Genomic DNA, 10,561 nt, shown 5'->3' on the forward strand with positions numbered 1-10,561 from the left:
CAATTAGGAACATATGGGTATTAACCCTTGGAGTACCGAGTCTCCAAACCACAGAAAGGTACAGAATCTGCAATCTTCCAATATACTTTGGAGCTGACACCACTAAAATAACAACTTATGCAGTATTAATGGAGGAAAAGCATTGATGATACATGCAGTGGGCTGGTCAATCCTTAGAGATACAGCGGAGCCTCTTCAAAGAAAAAACCCCGAGGTAAATCAAAAACCGGTGCCGTTTAGCCTCATAGCTGCCTGATAAAAATATGGCTTTAAGTATGTAGTTCGTTACTCACGATACCCGGTCTGCAAGCTGCTCAGAATGCTCCGGTGGCCATCTTTGCTTCCTCGTGGTGTCGGCGTGCTCCTATCCGGAAGTGACGTAAGTAGGGAAGGGATTGGTAACCGTGGTCACAGCACTCCACACAACCAACGCTTGAAAAAGTAAAAAACTTTATTTAAATGCTACAGTGAGCATACAAGCACCACTCTGACGCGTTTCGTCTGTAGAAAGACTTTTTCAAAGAGTGAATATCCCCACAAGTATATAAGTTCCGGTATTTGTGGGGATATTCACTCTTTGAAAAAGTCTTTCTACAGACGAAACGCGTCAGAGTGGTGCTTGTATGCTCACTGTAGCATTTAAATAAAGTTTTTTACTTTTTCAAGCGTTGGTTGTGTGGAGTGCTGTGACCACGGTTACCAATCCCTTCCCTGGTACAGCAATTAGTTCAGACAGTACAGGAATTACAATGGTCATCAGAGTGACTGATGATTCAGTCTCTGCATAGATAACAATGGGCAAGGAAAATTCACATTATTTGAAAAAGAACATGGGAGCTTGAGGACAGAGACTGGAGAGCGATCATCCCCAAGGTGGTGAGAGGAATGTACACTGAAATAGAGTAGGCATTGCTCTATATAAGGATAAGGGATAGAGGGTATCTAGGATCATTAACGTATCCTCTCTATGGTTCCCATGATTTTTTTATTTTTATTTTGTGCAGGAATCGTTGAGTGTACTTATAATTTTTCCATTTAGTAGATATCACATTTTTGCTACAATTTGTGTGGGTTGGCAGCTGTTGCTTATTCCAGAATTGGGCTATAGCATATCTTGTCGCTGTAAAGATATGTTATCAACTTGTTGGTATGTTTTGGCCTGTCCTGGATTTGTTGGTTGAAAAGGGATACCTATGGGTGTAGCGTTACATGTAGGTCCGTGATATTGTTTACTAAACTTTTTACTTTTTGCCACAATTTTGCGACCTCAGGTTACATCCACCACATATGCGTGACGCTGCCTCTCTGTCCGAAGCACCTGGTACATCGGGAACTGAGTTTGGATACATACAGTAGAAGCAAGCTTAGGGGGGTTTAAGTACCAATGCATTAAAAGTTTAATTGCATTTCACTTGATGGTTACGCATATGGAACCTTTTTGAGATTATCTCAAAGATGTCTTTCTAGTCGTCTGATTCCCATTGATCAATATGCTTTGGTTTGCCTATGTTGGGACTGTTAAAAAAGTTGCTATATAGCCTTTCAGATCAAAGGTCGAGTGGGATGAGGCCAGGTGGTATTATTGAATAAAGTTCCTCAGCTGGAGGAAGTGAAAACATTCAGATTTGGGAAAGCTCGTTTAAAGAGATCATTTTGCCTTTCACCCATAGGTGATTAATCCTACCTATTCCTTTTGAAGTCCATAACCTGAAGTCAGCTTGCTTCTGCCCTGGGGGAGGTCAGGGTTCTCGAGGAATGAGGTTAACAGCAATTTTTTAAAGGTAAGACCATGGTTTTATCATATGAGTTTCCAGATTTTTAATGAATGTTTGACAGTTGGGAGCAAAATCCATAAATTAACATAGCGGAGGTCAGGTTGCCCAAGTAATTTGTCAATGTGGAGTAGGGAGGATGTCAGGTCTTTGATTTAATTTCAACCCATACATTTTGTGTTGGGTCGCTTTGCCACATAACCATCTGGCTATCCTGGGCTTCTGTGTAGTATGCTGAAATACATGTGAGGGCAAGGTCTCATGCATGCAAGGGTTTACATAGAATCTGTTTTTTTAATCCTAGGTCACTTACTCAAATAAATTGAGAAACTTTGGTTTCTAAGTCTTTTATATCTGAATGTCTGATTGGGATGGGTAATGTGTAAAAGAGATAAAGAATCCTCGAACATTATTTTTTATCACGTAAATATGACTGATCCAGGATATTTGAAATTTCGACCAATCTTTTAAACCTGATTTATTTTTTTTCAGTAAGGATGGGAAGTCTGATATACCGAGAAATAGGAATTGGTAAAGTGAATGCCTAGATATTTAATAAATTGGTCTTCCCATCTGATTTGAAATTGAAATGAAGGGACAGTAACTTGACTGTTTCTTTAGGAATGTTAATGTTGAGCCCTTCTGATTTAGAATGATTAATTTTAAAGCCTGATAAAGAATGAAAACTGCTCAGTTCTTGGAACAGATTTGGTTAAGAAGTTCGGGGACTGGAAAGAGACAAGAGAATATAATCTGCATATAAGCAGGCTTTATAAAGTTTTGGACCCACGGGAATACCATGAATGCCAGAGGTCTCCCTGATATGAGCTCTAAAGACTTGATACAGAGCGCGATGAGTAAAGGAGAAAAGGGGCCTCCTTTTCTGGTACCACTCTGGATATATATTGTGTCAGAAGGTAGTTTGCAGTCTGCTTAATAAAGTGCAGTGATCCCCTGAAGAAAGTTACCATCTAAACCAAAGCATTTTTAGGTGGAAATTATATAGGTCCAATCAATGGCCTTTTTGGCATCTAAGGAAGGGAGCATCAAGTGGCATTTGGAAATGTTGGCGATGTGCATAAGATTGATTATTCGTCGCCTATTATTGGCTGCTTTGTGACCAGGGAGGAAGCCAACTTGGTCGCAATAATTTGTGAGTGTTACTTTTTGTTCTATTACCAAAATTAGAGAGTGGGATGTAGGAGTAGATTACATTATTCGACACTAGGGCTATACACCTGATAGTCAGCTTCACCAGTACCAGACCTACTCCTACATATTTTAATTCATTTCACGATTTATTGTTATTTTTTCACGATTCATGATCATTATATATGTGTAGTTCCTTTTAATTGTTATAGTAAATGTTATGTTTTAATAGCCCAGGAGTGCATCTAAATGGGGGGTTTCTAGCTAGGGAGGGGGCTGGTAACACATCCCTCTCTCTAATTTTGGTAATAGTATTACAGTCAGCCCATCTGATGCACCCAATGCTAATCTAGGCATTTAGGGCGAAATTCATATTTCTATCACTTTACCCCATTCAGTGAGCAGTATATACCCTCTGTGTTTTTTGGTATTTACTTATAGGGAACCTGTGAATCCCTTATTCATATACAGCTCCTTACTCTATTTAGAGATTAATTAATCTTCAATTATAAAATGACTGGATTTTTATCAACAAGTTGGGATACCAACTCATGGCATGATGAGGCTCAGAGTGTCTTCTCATTGGAAAATACATATACTGCAACGACTGAATCAGATAATATTACTGAATATTTCAAATCTATTAACAAATTATTTAAATCCCCAATCCAAACGTGGTGGGAAGTGTCAATCTTGCAGAATTATGAGACTAAGAATATGATACCAAGAGGTCTGTGAATTGGCCTAGTACCAGCATATCATATAACTTCACCTGAATTTACACAGAAAGGGGAGACTATTCTTTCTTCCTGCTCACAAGCATTAATACAACTTTTAGCAGAGACACAACAAACTAGATTGGTAACCATACAAAAAGATCTAGAAAATCAATTTAGCAAGCTGGACGACTTTAGAACACATACGCAATTTGAGGAAATGGAGACAAAACTACATAAAGAAATAACTAAATTTAAAAATGAAATTAAAGATCGTAAACATAGAAAATATCAAAGAGATAGTCTAGATTACAGTTCAAATAAAGTATACAGTTATAAATCATCTCAAAAGAGAAGTCAGAATACAATAAACTATTCATCATCAGAGGCAGAAAATTCAGAGACAGAGTTGGGGGCCAATGAACAAGGACAATGTGGTCCTAAACCATCAAATAGTAACCCCTCAAACCTTATGCAAGGGAGAGAAGCTTTTTTAGGTCTCCCCCTCGCACAAGACCAACCAGGCGAGGAAAAAAGAAAACAAAAAGCAAGAACGGGACAAGGTCAACGGAGGAAGTAAGTGGAAGCATAGGCAAAGAGGACAGGTTGAGAGTCTTTAACTTACCTAAAATGTAACTAACGAATGACCATATTTCATTATTGGAGAAGGGTCTATCTTTCTCCCCAACTAAAGATTTCAATCTGTTCGATTGGGTTAAGGACCTCAACCTGCTCTCGCGTAAATTGCTCCTTCATAAATTCCATGCTAAAAAAGCAAGACGTGAGGTTGAAAATACAGGCTTTTCTGAAACAGATCAAACACACATTCATGCTCTTATATCACTCCTGGATGACAATGAGACCCCAAGAACCAGTCACGAAGGCCCATTTACAAATTTTCGACCCAAAAGCAAATTTACACCACTAATGACAATTTGCCCTCAAGTAGAGGTCTTCACTGATCTTGTCACAAAGGATTTGTAAAAAATGCAACCTATGAGACATATGAGTAATAACTTTACTAAGGAAGAGAACATTGCACTCAAAGAATTAATGGCACATACGGATATCACGATTAAACCTTCTGATAAAGGTGGAAATATCATTATAATGGATACTGATGATTATGTCAAGGAATGCAAACGCATTCTTAGAGATAAAAAAAGCTACTGTATCTTAGATCGGGATCCCACTACCCAATTTAAGACTGAGTTAAACATACTATTGCAAAAAGCCATGGAAAATAAAGTCATTGATAAAAAGAACTTGAGTTTTTAACACCAATGTCTCCAACAACGGCAACTTTCTATATATTGCCTAAAATACACAAAGATCAGCAGAGACCACCTGGCAGACCGATAGTTTCGGGTAATAATAACTTAACAGAAAACAGTAGCATCTACCTTGACAGACTTCTACGTCCATTTGTGACTGCACTACCGTCCCATATTAAGGACACAAAAGATACACTTTTGCGACTGAATGGCATTCACACGAATGAAAACACTCTATTGGTTACACTAGACGTAGAATCTTTATATTCCAGTATTATCCATACAAACGGGTTATTAGCATGTCAACATTTCTTGTCAACTAAGGATCAGAGTTACACATGTCACAATGTATTCCTAATGGACTTATTACAGTTTGTCCTGTTCCACAACTACTTCTTGTTCGATGGGACTCTATACCACCAGACCCAGGGCACTGCAATTGGCACGTCTTGTGCCCCTACATATGCCAATTTGTACCTGGGCTGGTGGGAGGACCAACATGTGTTCGCTGATGATTTAAAGATCTACACAGATTACATCGAACTTTGGCTAAGATACATTGATGATATTCTGCTCATTTGGAATGGACCATTACCAATACTGACAGAATTTGTTGACATACTGAATTCTAATCACCTTAACCTTAAATTGACCATTGAGTACAGTGCCAAAGAGATCACTTTCCTCGATCTAAAAATGAGCAAAGATGCAGACAATGCTATTCAGACTACAGTGTTTCAGAAAAAGACATCAACTAACAGCCTGTTGGCAGCCACTAGCCATCATCCACCCTCCCTTATTAAGGGGATTCCTATAGGGCAGTATTTACGCCTAAGACGTAACTGTTCAACGCAACAAGAATTCCATCTTCAGGCGAAAGATCTTAAAGAGAGATTCTTGAATCGTGGTTACTCTATGGGAACTCGGAAATTTGCCTATAATGAAGCATTAAAGAGTGAGAGAGACCACCTGCTGGCACCTTCTATCAGACCAACAAGTACTGTAATTCGATGTATTGGAACCTACAACTATAGGTGGAAACAAATTAGGTCTATTTTTTCCAAACACTGGCACATTCTAAAATCTGATAAAGATCTGAATAAAGTATTGAATGATACCCCGAGTATAACAAGTCGAAGATCAGCAAATTTACGAGATGGTTTAATTCATAGTCATTTCCAACGTCAAACCAATCAGACTTGGTTGAAATCATCATTGAAGGGCATGTATCAGTGTAAAAATTGTAAAGCCTGTGAATATATCACACCTGCCAAGACCTTTTTTAATATCGACAAATCTATTCAATACGATATTAGACAATATATCTACTGTAAGACTACCAACGTCATATGCCTGATTACCTGTGATTGTAGGCATAGATACGTTGGCAAGACCATCAGGGAGTTTCCGAGCATGTTAATTCTATCAAAACAAACTGGATACTCCAGTAGCTCACCACGTTAACAATTTTCATCATGGAGACATTAAATGTCTCACCTTCATGGGCATTGATCAAATCAATGCCAGCATGAGGGGTGGTAATGTGGATAATAGGTTGCTTAAGCGGGAGGCTGAATGGATTTATCAATTAAAGACTCTCAGCCCATATGGACTAAATGAGGGTTTTACATATACGCCCTTCATTTAGTAACGCACTCTGTAACCACCTTCTTACGTTTATCCCTTCTGTATATAAGACGCTGCATTAGTATATTTATCTTGTGGCAGCTACGCTATATACATTACATCATGTAAAGTACCCTATATCTGTTGTTCCTCCCCAGATTGAACTATGTACCAACCATTGAGCTATGGCTACCCTTCCAAGGTGATTTCACAATGGTATGGACATTACATCTCTGTCTTTCAGTTTTAAGATTATTATAATCCTCCATCTATGTTATTGGTATCCGTTTTGGTAATTATTCTCAATGATATTATCTCTTCTATTATATTTTATCATATTCTAACAACAGTCTATCTTTTAATGACATGTATTTGACACCAGGGGTCGTAATTCCTTTACAAAGGCACACTAACAAAAACAAATATTGCGATTGGAGTAGGGTTTCTATGACCACCCTGCATGCTATATTAAGCTAGTCCCGCCCTATGTGTCAATCATCCGCCCGTGACGAAACTCCGTTTCGGGAGGGAAACGCGTAGGGCGTAATGACGCAGTGACGTCTTCACTGAGGAGGGTTTGGAAACTGTGTGTCGCTGGCAACTTGTTACTCGTGTGGTAGCTACATTGTGAATGTATTTGCATTGGATACTGAGGGATTTTCCCCCTGTTAGGCACCGCTGTGTGCATATATGAGATCATAGTGTTCATTTGCTTGCTGGGTCATACCATGTTACGCTTGCTGATAGACTAATACACAGCTGTGCACAATTTTTGTGATCATAGTAGCAGTCAATTTTTTTCTTGCTACCTTAGCAGTTTTCATGACAGGCTGTGCGCCCTATCAATGCATTTTAGAGAAAAGGTGACTACCAATAACCTTTTATTGTTGCTGCTATAGCATTGATACTGGTCTCCAATCTCTTCCTGTACTTTATGAGTATTCCAATTGTTATACCTTTCCTACTGGTTTTGGTGTGCTGATGTTACCCCACACAGTTTTAATCCACTTACCACCAACCAATGATTGTACTAAGCTGACCCGCATCACTGTTAACTACCATCATATAGTTGTTAGGAGTAAAATTATGCAGTGATGTTGGAGCTGTGCCATGGTTAGCAGGGCGTTTATATTTAGCTTAGCCTCTACCATCTGATTATTACGTTATTCTCATGTTTGCGGCTCGCTTCATACATTGCAATCTTTGGTTGGGTTTTAGGTATGCTGTGTGAGGGCTAACACCTTATTACATTATGAGCACATCAATACCATTTTAAGCAGCCACACCAATTGGGATTAGTTGCCCTACATTTAGTTAGGTTCTACAGGTGGATTGATTGCCAAATTAATTCTAGGAGTTGTCTAAGATGACATTATTTGACACTAGGGCTATACACCTGATAGTCAGCTTCACCAGTACCAGACCTGCTCCTACATATTTTAATTCACTTGACGATTTATTATTATTTTTTCATGATTCATGATCTTTATATATGTGTAGTTCCTTTTAATTGTTATAATAAATGTTATGTTTTAATAGCCCAGGAGTGCATCTAAATGGGGGGTTTCTAGCTAGGGAGGGGGCTGGTAACACATCCCTCTCTCTAATTTTGGTAATAGTATTACAGTCAGCCCATCTGATGCACCCAATGCCAATCTAGGCATTTAGGGCGAAATTCATATTTTTATCACTTTACCCCATTTAGTGAGCCGTATATACCCTCTGTGTTTTTTGGTGTTTACTTTTTGTTCTATAATACATTTGTAAGTGTTTTATTATTTACCTGGCTGCTATTTTTTTTAGAGAGGGAGAGCCTTCGTTACAACGGAACCAGGAGTGAAAAGAAACCTTTGAAGAGCCTCTACTCAGACAAGACCGTGTGAGTATTTATATATTTATTTATTATTTACACTTTTCAAGTCAAACTTCCCAACACACCATCAGGAGTGCATTGAAAAAGGTTTGTACACCTGTGCACTACGCTGGTGTGCAACACAGAGTTTGGGGATTAACAAGGTGAAGTTAGAATTCCCTGTGGAAAAAAATGGAAACCTAAGATAGCTGCCGACAGGAAGTGACCTCTCACCCTCACTGTAGCTACCGTGGCCATCTTGCTTCCTTGCAATTCCTGCTCCTCACTTCCTGACAGGAAGTGAGCCTCTCTCTGGCCCTCATTGCCAGCAGCTGCTTCTGGCTTTTAAATAGCAGGCAGTTGCGCCCTGTCAGGACAAGGTAACAAGTACTTTGCACGAGCACTGTCTGAGCTCTTCCTTGCCTGTGTTTTGCCTGCTGCATGTCTTGACCTCAGAACCAGACCTGACTACCCTTTGCCTTCCGCCTGCCTCGACCCAGGAACCGTACCTGACTACCCCTGCATCCCAGGCCTCTGATCCCAGGCCAAGGTCAGTGTATCACTCCCTACCTCTGCCCTGTGGGTCCATATCCTGTCTTGCAGTATAGACTCGGTCTGGCTTACCTGCCCGGTCTCTGCGGGGACCTCAGGAGTCGCTGTTCCTAAATGCAAGGGGACAGTGATTTCCTCAGTGGGCAGGGGTATCAAAGGCTCCCCTGCCTGGGCAAGTGTCCAACTTTGGCACCTTGTGACTGCAGCCACAGGAGCAGCTTCTTCCGCAAAAGAACAGATGGGTGGCACCCACATCCCTCACTCCTCGACCGGCACCCCAGTCAAGAAACACCTGGGTGACCTGGATTGATCTTGGTCCCCTGTCTTGCATAGTGACCTGCATCCCTGGTCCAGGGAGTAGATCCGAGGGGCTAAAAATATCAGGTCGCAACATGGTAATTGAAGCACCGGAGTTGATAAGGCCGACCGCTTGGCGATCTCCGATGGTCACAGGAAGCAAATGCTTCCTCCGGACATCGCTGACCTGCAGCTCAACTGCTGCAACTTGATGACCGTCTGTCTCCTCCACTGTGCTGTCTGTAGATGGTGTAGAGACCGCCGCCTGAGTCCTCAGCTGTACCTGGTGGATGGCTGCTTGCTGCTCCTTGGTGTGTACCAGTCCCACGTAGGCGACTGCTTTTGCTGCTTGGATACATTGCCCTGGAGGGGGGTTGCTGGAACGGTGCAGTTCGGGACCATTTGGCTTCAGATAGCCTGTCCTATGGCACTGATAGCACCACTGCTCAAGCACAAGTTCGGTGGACTTGGCTGCATTTTTCATGGCAGGAGGTTTGGTCTCCAGACAGGTGCAGGGTGAGCAACCCCCAGCGCCATAGGCACCCGAGCCGAGGTGGCCCCGGTAGGCCTGGGTGCCCGCTTGGCATACTGCAGGCGAGTTGTCACAAACTCATCCACCATCCGGGCGGCCTCAATGTAGGTCTTGGGCTTGTGGACAACTACCCAATCTATGACCTTAGGCAGACATTTTTGCAGAAACTGCTCCCGGAATAAGAGGTCCAGCAGTCTCCGTATTTGGTCGCATTGCACCCTTCGATCCACCGAGTATCGTGCCACGCTAGCCAGGCTACAAATTACAGGTGAGTGTCCCTGTTAGTTTTTTCCCCAGATTGGAACAATCCCTGGTAAACCTTGAGATTGAGTGCATACCGGTCAAGTAAAATTGCCTTTACATGGTTGTAGTCTTGGCTGTTCACTGTTGGGATTCCCTGGAAAGCCTTCAGGGCTCTCCTGGTCAGCAGGGGTGACAAGTGCAGGACCTGGTCCCGGGCTTGGACACGGAACCTTCCGCACTGGTCCTTGAAAACTTTCAAAAAGCCGTCAATGTCATAATTTCCATCCACAAAATTGGGAAAGCTTGTAACGCTTGACTGCCCGCAGACCTGGCCAGTCCCCAGTACTGAGGTGGGTAAGGGTATAATACACACCCACAGCAGTGAGGGCGAGCCCGAGTGTGGTAAGATGCGTTGCCGAGTCTGGTGAGAAAGGGTTAGCCAGATACTTGCCGCGTCCGGGTCGCCAGAGGTCCGAAGGTATAGATCCGAAAGCCGTAGGTCAAGGGCAGGAGAGAGCAGCGTAGTGAGGTCCAAAGCCGAGTCCAGG

At 41.8% G+C, this 10,561-nt stretch overlaps 1 long non-coding RNA gene across 1 annotated transcript; it reads left to right on the forward strand.

Annotated features, from left to right (window-relative positions):
- The first annotated feature begins 1,675 nt into the window (after window positions 1-1,675).
- Window positions 1,676-8,416, forward strand: LOC142488613 (uncharacterized). The gene is made up of 3 exons (XR_012799533.1): window positions 1,676-1,781; window positions 6,696-6,753; window positions 8,341-8,416. It is a non-coding gene; the product is annotated as an uncharacterized LOC142488613 (long non-coding RNA).
- The last annotated feature ends 2,145 nt before the right edge of the window (window positions 8,417-10,561 follow it).

This window comes from Ascaphus truei, chromosome 2, assembly GCF_040206685.1.
Source record: "Ascaphus truei isolate aAscTru1 chromosome 2, aAscTru1.hap1, whole genome shotgun sequence".
NCBI lineage: Eukaryota > Metazoa > Chordata > Amphibia > Anura > Ascaphidae > Ascaphus > Ascaphus truei.